Genomic DNA, 11,358 nt, shown 5'->3' on the forward strand with positions numbered 1-11,358 from the left:
CTTGGCCCTACTCCCGAGTTGTCCTCTCTGCTTGAGCTGCTCTTGCCTCCTGGCAGCTCTTCTCATGCGTTCATTAGGAACAAGCTCCTCCTAGTGAGGAACAAACCTCACTACTGTCAGTCTCTGGAGGCTCCGGAGTCTGCACCTCACTCCCCGACGGCCCTGGCCCCACCTCAGTCTCATCGCTGTCCGACTCCATTGCCAGCTCCATAGGCTGCTGACGGACCACAACACTGAGGTCATTATGACCTCATGTCTGTAATAGCGTAGCCAAAATAGTATGTCTGTGGTTAAGGGTTAAAAAGAATATTGATAAAGTATGAGAGGAAAACAATCAAGATGGTGAGGCAAGGATTAAGTGGCTAGAAAGAAATTTCTTTCAGAAATGTTTGGAGACAGATACGTTTAGCCTGGAGAAAAGAAGACACTAGGGAGACATGATAGCGGTATTTAAGTATCTGAAAGGCTCCTAAGTAGAAAATGGGGCTGTCCCAAAAGACGGGGAAAAATAGTGATGATAATTGCATACTGTACGGTAGAAGTAGATTTCCAGTTGGACATCTCAAAATAATTTCTAATAGATTAAGTATCGTTGAGTTATTTTGAGTTCTAGTGACCACCCAGACAGATTTTTTCCCCAAGATGATCTATCCCTAACTTGGACTTTCAGGTCTTCCAATGGTGACAACTCATAGAATAGAATAGAATTTTTACTGACCAAGTGTGATTGGACACACAAGGAATTTGTCTTGGTGCATATGCTCTCAGTGTACATAAAAGAAAAGATACCTTCATCAAGGTACAACATTAAAACACTTAATAATAGCCATAGGGTACAAATTTAACACTTAATGATAGTCATAGGCTACAAATAACCAATCAGGAAACAATATCAGTATAAATCGTAAGGATACAAGCAACAAAGTTACAGTCATAAGTAGAAGGAGATGGGTGATGGGAATGATGAGAAGATTAATAGTAGTGCAGATTTAGTAAATAGTTTGACAGTGTTGAGGGAATTATTTGTTTAGCAGAGTGATGGTGTTTGGGAAAAAACTGTTCTTGTGTCTAGTTGTTCTGGTGTGCAGTGCTCTATAGTGTCATTTTGAGGGTAGGAGTTGAAACAGTTGATGTCCAGGATGCGAGGGGTCTGTAAATATTTTCACAGCCCTCTTCTTGATTCGTGCAGTATACAGGTCCTCAATGGAAGGCAGGTTGGTAGCCATTGCTTTTTCTGCATGATCAACTAAGTCCATTTCTTACAGGGCTGTTTAACAATGAAACAAACTTGGATTGCCTTCTGTCAGGGATGCTGCACTAGGATTCCTGTACGGGTCAGTTACAGGTAGTCCTTGACTTACGACTATAATTGAGCCCAAAATTTCCATTTCTAAGCAAGACAGTTGCTAAGTAAGTTTTGCTCCGTCTTACAACCTTTCTTGCCACAGTTATTAAGTGAATTATACCGCCGTTGTTAAGCTAGTAACACAGTTATTAAATGCACCGGACTTCCCCATTGATTTTGCTTGTCAGAAGGTCGCAAAAGGTGATCCGCAGGACCCCTGGGACACTGTGATTGTCATAAATATATGCCAGTTGCCAAGTATCCAGATTTCGAACACATGGTCACGAGGATACTGCAACAGTCATAAGTGTACAAAATTTATTTATTTATTTATTTATTTCAATTTTTATACCGCCCTTCTCCCGAAGGACTCAGGGCGGTGTACAGCCTAGTAAAAATACAATGTATAAACATTAAAAAGAAGTTAAAAAGAAATATTATAACGTGGCCAAAATTTTTAAAACCATTTAAAATCATAAGACATAAATACCCCAATAAAATATCAATCCAGTCCCGGTCATAAGTAACTGTTTTCAGTGCTGTTGTAAGTTCAAATGGTCACTAAACAAAAGGCTGTAAATCGAGGATTGCCTGTGATTGGACCCACTCTCATTCCACCATAGCAGGGGGCACTGTTCCCTCTAAACTGCGCGCGTGCGCAAATGCGCACTGCTGACACGGTCTCCGTGCACAGAAAATCTGTGCTGCGCAGCTAATCAACGCCTGTCAAATGACGTTGATTAGCTGCGCCAATCAACTAACTAAAACTTTTAGCTAGCCGATTCTAGCTAAAACTTTTAGCTAGCCGAATCTAGCTAAAAGTTTTAGCTAGCCGAATCTGTTTGATTCTTTTAATAAATCATGTGACTTGAATGGATGGATTTAATAAATGAATAATAAATAATAATAATAATAATAATAATAAATAAATAAATAAATAAATAAAATAAATAAATAATAATAATAAATAAATAAAATAAATGACTGGATTTAATAAATCATGTGACTTGAATGGATGCGATGCTGGCATGACCCGCACGTCTGATGTTGCTCACAGTGGTCCAAGGGACCGCTCAGGGTGCTTGCTCAGACTCGTGAAAAATTAGAGGGAACATTGGCAGGGGGTAATACAGGTGGTCCTTGACTTACAACCACAATTGAGGCTAGAGTTCCTGTTGTTAAGCAAAGCAGTTTTTAAGTGAGTTGGGCCTGATTTTACAACTTATTTTGCCATGGTGGTTAAGTGAATCACTGCCGTTCAATGAATCACATGATTGTTATGTGAATCCAGATTGTCAAAAGCTAGCTGGCAAGTTTGCAAATGGTGTTCACATAACCGTTGGATGCTGCAATCATCATAAATACATGCCAGCTAGCAAGTACTGAAATACTTTGGCCACCTAATGAGAAGGAAGGACTCCCTGGAGAAGAGCCTAATGCTATGAAAGATTGATGGCAAAAGAAGAATGGGATGACAGAGAAGGAGGTGGCTGGATGGAGTCACTGAAGCAGTTGGCGTGAGCTTAAATGGACTCCAAAGGATAGCAGAGGACAGGAAGGCCTGAAGGAATGTTGTCCATGGGGTCGCGATGGATCAGACACAACTTCGCAACTAACAACAACAAGCAAGCACCAAAATTTTGATCACAAGAAGGTGGGGGTGTTGCAATGGTTGCAATTGATTGTAAGTGACTTTTTTTCAGTGCCATTGTACATTCAGAAAGATGCTGAACAAATAGTTGTAAGTCAAGGACTATTTGTGTAGAACTTTGTTTCACAAATAGATTTTGTGAGTTCCGACAGACATGGCAGACTGGACTGCATCTATTTTTGGTTTCACTAGTACGATGACCAGTTTGTAAAGCATTCAAACTACGGCAAGAATGTTCGAACAAGCAAAACAAACTTCCTCAAAGCATTAAAGCAGCCACAACTTCTGGAAAGTTTGGCACTTGGTTCTAGCCATTGCTAGCTGTCTTACATTGTGCATATGTAGACAACGTTTCCACCAACTCCACTAGCAAGCGACGATATGCAATTATGCTGCACACGCTTTTACAGATAACCTTTCTAGACAATTGCATGCACATTTCCAGAGGAGATGGCTGCTTTAATGGGCCTTCTTTGCATCAATGCACTTTGCAATTGCACCTTTAAATCCAGTCCATGCCCCTAATAAATATTACAAACTATCCAATATCAGAACATAAACTTTGGTTCATGCAGGCTAACATTTTCTCCTTTTCACTGCCAGCATCTCCTGTATCACCTGGGTCAGAGTCATGATGGATTGGCTGTTTGTGCAAGAAGTGAACAAAACATCCATGTTTAGAAGCAACAAACCTGTGTAACACCAGCTGCTTTAACTGAAAAAAATTCGGTGTCTTCAGCTCTACATTTTGCAGACTATTGTAGCAAAAAGAATGTGTGGAATCAGGTATTTTTACTTTGGCATAAAGTCATTCACCCACACATTTTGGATGCCCTGGTCTGCTTATGCAGGAGTATCAAACTCAAGGCCTGCGGGGTGCTTAGATCTGGCCTGCGGGGCCACCCTGGAAACAGCAAAGGACCGGCCTATGGTGCTTCTACCAGCGAAAACAGAGCTCACGAGCTCGGTTGTTGCTGGCAGAGAGTTGCAAGAGGCTGTCCCAGCCAAAACAGCTCGCAAGGGCGTTGTGCGGTGCCCCCCCAGTTCCATTTTCACTGGCAGAGGTTGCAGGAGACCATCCCAGCTGAAAACGGAGCTTGGGAGCTCATTTTCTCTGGCAGAGTGCTCGGGCCCCCACAGGCGCCCCTGACATGAGGGACGTTGAGCTGCCCCCCAAAGTCAAACACAACCCTGATGTGGCCCTCAATGAAACCCATAGCTTATTGTATTATCTCCCCCCCCCGCCCTTAAAGAAGGCTGATATGCAGTGGTGGGCTGCAACCAGTTTAACAACCGGTTCTTTGAGCATGCCCTTTGCATTCAAAATACAGCAATTTGGAGCTCAGCTGCTTACCTTCTAAGGCAGCCCCGGTAAGTAGAACAGTGGAGGCGTGGAAATCAGCTGTGCCGCACGAATCAGCTGAGCCAGAAAGAAGGAAATATAGGACAGGATAGGAAGGGGGCGGATGGACAGGGCCAGCTGATCATCAGAACTACCGGTTCACCCGAACCGGTCCAAACCGGCATCAGCCCACCACTGCTGATATGTGTGTGTAAAGAGACGGGAAGATGTTCAAGTAGGAAAGCTGTGGCATTAAGAGAGTCCTAATTAGAGAGGCACTCTGGTGTATTGGTTAAGGCAGCAAGTGAGAAACTGGAAGTTTTGGAGTTCTAGTCCCATCTTAGACCTGTTAACCTTGGGCCAGTCATTCTCTCTCAGCCTTAGAAAGCAAGCACTGGTAAACCTTCCAAAATTTGGCCACAAAAACTGCAGGGCAGGCAGTCTCTAGGTGGATTTAACACTGACTTGAAGGTATAATAACAGTGGTGACTTACTTATGGCTTGAGCAGGGGATTGGACTGTTATATGGCTCCCATATAACACCTATCCTGCGCAGGCTGCACTGGCTTCCGGTTGTCTTCCGGGTGCAATTTAAGGTGTTAGTGACCGTCTTTAAAACGCTCCATGGCTTAGGACCGGGATACTTACGGGACCGCCTGCTGCCTCCGGTGGCCTCCCATCGACCAGTGCGCTCCCATAGAGAGGGTCTCGTCAGGGTGCCGTCGGCCAGACAATGTCGGCTGGCGACCCCCAGGGGGAGGGCCTTCTCTGTGGGGGCCCCAGCCCTCTGGAACGAACTACCTCCAACGTTGCACCAACTCTCTGACCCCCGAGCCTTCCGGCGTGAGCTGAAGACTCTTATTTCATCGAGCAGGACTGGCCTAATAGTTTTTAATAGTTTTAATTAGTTTTTAATGGGTTTTAGCTAATTTTTACATTTCAGCCAATTTAAAATTGCTTTTAGTTTTTTAAAATTGCTCTTAACTTTTGTATTATTGCTTTTACTTGGCTGTAAACAGCCCTGAGTCCTTCGGGAGAAGGGCGGTATAAAAGTTGAAATAATAAATAAATAAAATAAATAAATAAATCTTTCCTTTTCCTCAGGAAGTTGAAGGAAATACCCAATTACTCTACCAACATTACTCTAGTTAGAGAAGTTTGAAAGACAAATACAATCCGATTTATTCTGCGCTTCTGCTTTAATCAGTGCTAAAATTCTCTGGAATGAGGTTCAACACCCAGCCCATAAACTCTTGCATTTCTTTTGAATTTCAGTGGATCTCAACTTCTGAGTCAGCCTGAAGTTCATCGGGGGTTTTTTTTTACATGGAAGAAAGGCAGTGAATAGAGAGACCCATCAACTCCTCCTAGCAAATAAATGAGTAATTTGTTTCCTAACTGCTTAATGGACTTCTTGGAAGGAACTGAGTTCCAAATGGAATTCACGTCTCCTTTTATACATTTAAAAGATTTAAAACTCTTGATGAGGTAACAGGATCTAGAAGATGGTCTCACTTAATTCCCGTTAAACTTCTCAGTTTCTCAGCGTTTCCTTCAAGCGTTCCCTTTAAATGCAGTTTAGTGGCCGCCAGGCTCTCTAGGGAGGCTGAAGGGTTCATGGTCCTGGGTGAAGCATCAGTTACCCGTGGGACATTTTTAAGTTTCATTCTCCAGACGTACTTACGCTTATTTTTCTATCCTTGTAGAATGCCAAATTTTTAAGCGTTCATCCAGGTTCTTTCTTTTTTTAAATGAGAAAATAGAATTCTACCCAGTTCTACTGTAGCTGTGGTTTGGAGTTCATTTTGTTGATTACTCTAACTCACCCCTTTCTATACTTAACTTTGTTCTATTTATTTATAATTGTTTATTGAGCTATTCTTTACAAAATAAATGGAAAGCAGAGATGTTTGTCAACAGAAAATTCGATCAAATCACTATTCCGAATGTGTGCTAAAACGAAGGACAGGGTATTTGTAATGTTGTAAGAAATTTTATTTTATTTTATTTTGTTTTATTATTTTATTTTATTTTATTATTTATTTTATTTTATTTTATTTATTTTATTATTTATTTTATTTTTTATCAAATTTTGAAATCACCTATCTCTCTCACAGAGAATTTAAGTAATGCAGCTTATAAAACCAGACATACCTCCGGAAAGCAAAATCACAAAATTTATTCCACCTTAATTATTTTGGCCATGTCACTTGATCAAACTCGTTGGAAAAGATAGCTAAGTTTGTAAGAGTCAGCGGTAAAAGGAAATGAGACTATCAAAAAACACGGTGACTAGACAACATCAAAGCATAAGCAGTCAAAGCTTAAAAAGAAATGAAAGAACTCATACAAGATTGGAAACTGTGCAGAAAGACGGTCCATAGAATCAGTAAAAATCAGACACAGTTGAACAAAAAGCATTATCAAGAATAATTGTGTTTTTATGTTTTGTGTGACACAGACACAAACATAAACTGCTTTTTAAAATAGCAATGGCTTAAAGTGCCCACATGCACATAGGCATAAAGCAACTCGTGAAAATATTCAAAGCTGTCAAAAACTTTATCATTCTACTATTTTACTTCTGTTTCTACTATTAAGCCGCCATAGTAGCCCTGTAGCAAATAGGTTGCAAATAAATTTAACAAATTAATAAATGCATCCACATGCAAGCTGCGGTTTTTTGTTTTTCTCTTTTAGCTCTGTTGGGCTTACAGAGAACAAGGCAAGAGAGAGGGTGGCGAGGGAGGGAGGGAGGGAGGGAAGGAGAACCATGTATATATACTTCTCTGAATACATGAAGCCTTAGCAGATGTGTCCTCTGCTTCCGCCAGATAGGCAGCTAAATTTTCTCTTCGGAGAAGCAGGAAGCTGCTCTCAACATCAGCCCAGAATAACAGAACACAAAGTTGGGAGGGACTTTGGAGGTCTTCTAGTCCAACCCCCTGCTCAAGCCATTTTAGATAAATGGTTGTCCAGTCTCTTCTTTAAAACTTCCACTGTTGGAGCACTCACAACTTCTGGAGGACAAGTTGTCCCACTGATTAATTGTTCTGTCAGGAAATTTCTCCTTAGTTTTAAGTTGCTTCTCTCCTTGATTAGTTTCCACCCATTGCTTCTTGTTCTACCCTCAGGTGCTTTGGAGAATAGTTTGACTCCCTCTTCTTTGCGGCAGCCCCTGAGATATTGGAACACTGCTATCATCTCCCCCCTAGTCCTTCTTTTCACCAATAGGTTTAATATTAAATATCCAGCAATAAGTTCCCAGGGTGATTGTAATAATTGGGTCCAAAAGAAGTCCAAAAGGACCTTGAGAACAGATTTGGTCTTCCTGTGTGGCGATTCGCTAATTTCCACTTTTGAATGAATTAAACGTATAAAAGAACAGCAACAAGAATGATGGCTGTTTCTGAAGTAATCTGGTTTAATGTAAAGGGATTGCCAGTAAATTCGCCTTAAGAAAGAAATTTGGGAGATAGTTTGTGTATAAAAGTCTGCCGCTGTATAAGTAATTGCCCATAGAACTAGATTAAATGCGAATTTCAATTGGGGATCTTTGTTCTTCAGTAAAATGATCATTAAAGGAAGCCTGATGGTACCTTCTAAAAAAAAAAAAAGAATGATCAGAGGACTGGAGGCTAAACATATGAAGAATGTTTACAGGAATTGGGCATGCCTAGTCCAATGATGGCTAACCTTTTAGGCGCTGAGTGCTGAAAAGGCACAGAAGTGTGTGTACACGCGCACACCCATAATGCAATGCACGTATGACGGCCCCACACCCCGCCACCTTCGTATGCCTGCCCACCACCCATGCGCAACCCCCCCTAGCATCTGCGTGTGACTCCCCATGTGCGTCCCGCCCCCACACATACGTGCGCATCTCCCACGTGCGCCCTGCCCCCCACCCATGTAAGGCAGAGACCCGAAAACCAGCTGACTGGTGGGAAGCACATGCATGCTGGCAAAGCTGAGCTGGGGCAAAGGCTCGCATGCCTGCAGAGTGGGCTCTGCATGCCACCTGTGGCATGCGTGCCCTAGCTTCATCATCATGGGCCTAGCCTAATGAAAAGTACTACGGGAGACATAAAGCAGTATTCCAATATTTGAGGGGTTGGTGCAAAGAAGAGGAGAGGTCAAGGAGAAAGGTTAAGAAGAAATTTCCTAAGAGCAATCAACAATTGGACAACTTACTTCAGAAGCTGTGGTGTTCCACTACTGGAGGCTTTCAAAAAGAGATTGGACAACTATTTGTCTTAAATGGGATAGGGTCTCCTGCTTGAGCAGGGGGTTGGACTAGAAGACCTCCAAGATCCCTTCCAATTCTATTACTTATGGTTCTATGATCTGAATACTGTCCCAAAGTGACATCATTATTGCTTCTCAAAAAGGCTATATTTATGCCATGGATTTTTGCCTATTGAACCTTGAACATAACTCAAGGGGGGAGACAGTTTCTTGTTATAACCCAGCATGGATAAAGAGGTCTCTCTGCCTTTTCCAATCAGACCAATTAATAAAATGGGAACTGAGTTTAAACTAGACCAAATCAGAACTTCTGTGTCTTTAATATTTGCAAAAAACATTTGTAATTGTTTATAATTTCAGTGACCCATCAGGCCACAAATTGTAGCGGCCCTCTCCCCAGAGTGATAAAATGTACAAACCTAATAAAGGTGCACAAAATCTTGTAAAGTAGAATTCAAAAGCAACATATTATGATCAATATCAATACATGATATATGATATCCCCTATTTATCATATAGAAGTCTCACTACTCAATAAAGCAGGGTTTCCCAGCCTTGGCAATTTTAAGACTCGTGAATGGACTTCAACTTCCATAATTCCCCAGCCAGCCATGCTCAACTACCCACAATTCCCCAGCCACAAGGTATTTATTTCTAGGGAAAAGATTAACAGTCTCTAGGAAATGTTTTTTTAAAAAAGCAATGCTATAGTAGTGGATCTTTATTTTTTATAAGTGCATGATAAATGCGAAATATTACTGCTCTGAAGTGTTTATTAATTCTTCTGTGTATGTGACTCACCACTTACTCATTTCAAAAGCAAAATCGTCACACGTGCATAAATGGCAACGCTAAGGTACAGTTAACCATGCCACAAATATTTCTCTTAAACATATACATACTGCATAACAAATAATCGTATTGTTTTGCTGTCACAATTACACACATATCCTGTCAGAGGCATCGGGGGTTTCAAAAATACAAAATGTCAGCTACAATACATATAAAAAGTGAGCAGGGTTTCAAACACGCAAACTTGGCTGCCAGTTTGATTTCTTTAATTTTTATGATTTTATTTTTTTTTGCAAAAATCATACAAATTTAAACAAGAAAGTAAAGAAAAGTGATTGGTAAAATAGAAAAGAAATTAAAGAAAAAAAGGCAAAGAGAAAACAGGAAGATGAAAAAGAGAGCTATAAAGAAGTTGAGGATTTTAGTGTTTATCTGCACGATAAAATCGCTCAGCTTCGGGATGGTTTGGATCAAAATTGGGTAGATCCAGGCGAGTCGTCAGAGACTCATCTTGTTGAGACGGTTTGGGATGGGTTTGACCCTGTGGCTCCTGAGGACATGGACAGGTTGCTGGGAGGGCTGAATGCCACCACTTGTTTATTGGACCTGTGCCCCTCCTGGTTGGTGCTGGCCACGCAGGAGGTGACGCGAGGCTGGCTCCGGGGGATTATTAATGCTTCTTTGTTGGAGGGGGTTGTCCCTGCTGCCTTGAAAGAGGCGGTGGTGAGACCCCTCCTTAAGAAGCCTTCCCTGGATCCGGCTGTTTTAGGAAATTATCATCCAGTCTCCAACCTTCGTTTTGTGGCGAAGGTTGTAGAGAGTGTGGTGGCACGTCAGTTACCCAGTACCTGGAGGAAACTGTCTATCTAGACCCGTTCCAGTCCGGTTTCCGACCTGGGTATAGCACTGAGACGGCTTTGGTCGCATTGGTTGATGATCTCTGGAGGGCCCGGGACAGGGGTTATTCCTCTGCCCTGGTCCTGTTAGACCTCTCAGTGGCTTTTGATACCATCGACCATGGTATCCTGCTGCACCGGTTGGGGAGTTTGGGAGTGGGAGGCACCGTTTTTCAGTGGTTGCCGGTTGCAGACGGTGTTGGCAGGGGGGCAGAGATCGACCGCGAGGCGCCTCACGTGTGGGGTGCCGCAGGGGTCGATTCTCTCGCCTCTCCTGTTCAACATCTATATGAAGCCGCTGGGTGAGATCATCAGTGGTTTTGGGGTGAGTTACCAACTGTACGCTGATGACACGCAGCTGTACTTTTCCACCCCAGGCCACCCCAATGAAGCCGTCGAAGTGCTGTCCCAGTGTTTGGAAGCCGTACGGGTCTGGATGGGGAGGAACAGGCTCAGGCTCAACCCCTCCAAGACGGAGTGGCTGTGGATGCCGGCACCCCGGTACAGTCAGCTGCAACTGCGGCTGACTGTCGGGGGCGAGTCATTGGCCCCGATGGAGAGGGTGCGCAACTTAGGTGTGCTCCTGGATGGACGGCTGTCTTTTGAAGACCATTTGACGGCCGTCTCCAGGAGAGCTTTTCATCAGGTTCACCTGATCTGCCAGTTGCGCCCCTTTCTTGATCGGGGTGCCCTATGCACAATCACTCACGCTCTAGTTATCTCTTGCTTGGACTATTGCAATGCTCTCTACATGGGGCTCCCCTTGAAGAGCACCCGAAGGCTCCAGTTGGTCCGGAATGCAGCTGCGCGGGTGATAGAGGGAGCCGCTCGTGGCTCCATGTAACACCACTCCTGTGCAAGCTGCACTGGCTGCCTGTGGTCTATCAGGTGCACTTCAAGGTATTGGTTACCACCTTTAAAGCGCTCCATGGCTTAGGACCGGGATATTTACGGGACCGCCTTCTGCCGCCGTTTGCCTCCCACCGTCCCGTGCGCTCTCACAGGGAGGGACTCCTCAGGGTGCCGTCGGCCAAGCAATGCCGGCTGGCGACCCCCAGGGGAAGGGCCTTTTCTGTGGGGGCTC

The sequence above is a fragment of the Ahaetulla prasina genome, chromosome 1 (genome assembly GCF_028640845.1).
Source record: "Ahaetulla prasina isolate Xishuangbanna chromosome 1, ASM2864084v1, whole genome shotgun sequence".
In the NCBI taxonomy this organism is placed as follows: Eukaryota; Metazoa; Chordata; class Lepidosauria; order Squamata; family Colubridae; genus Ahaetulla; species Ahaetulla prasina.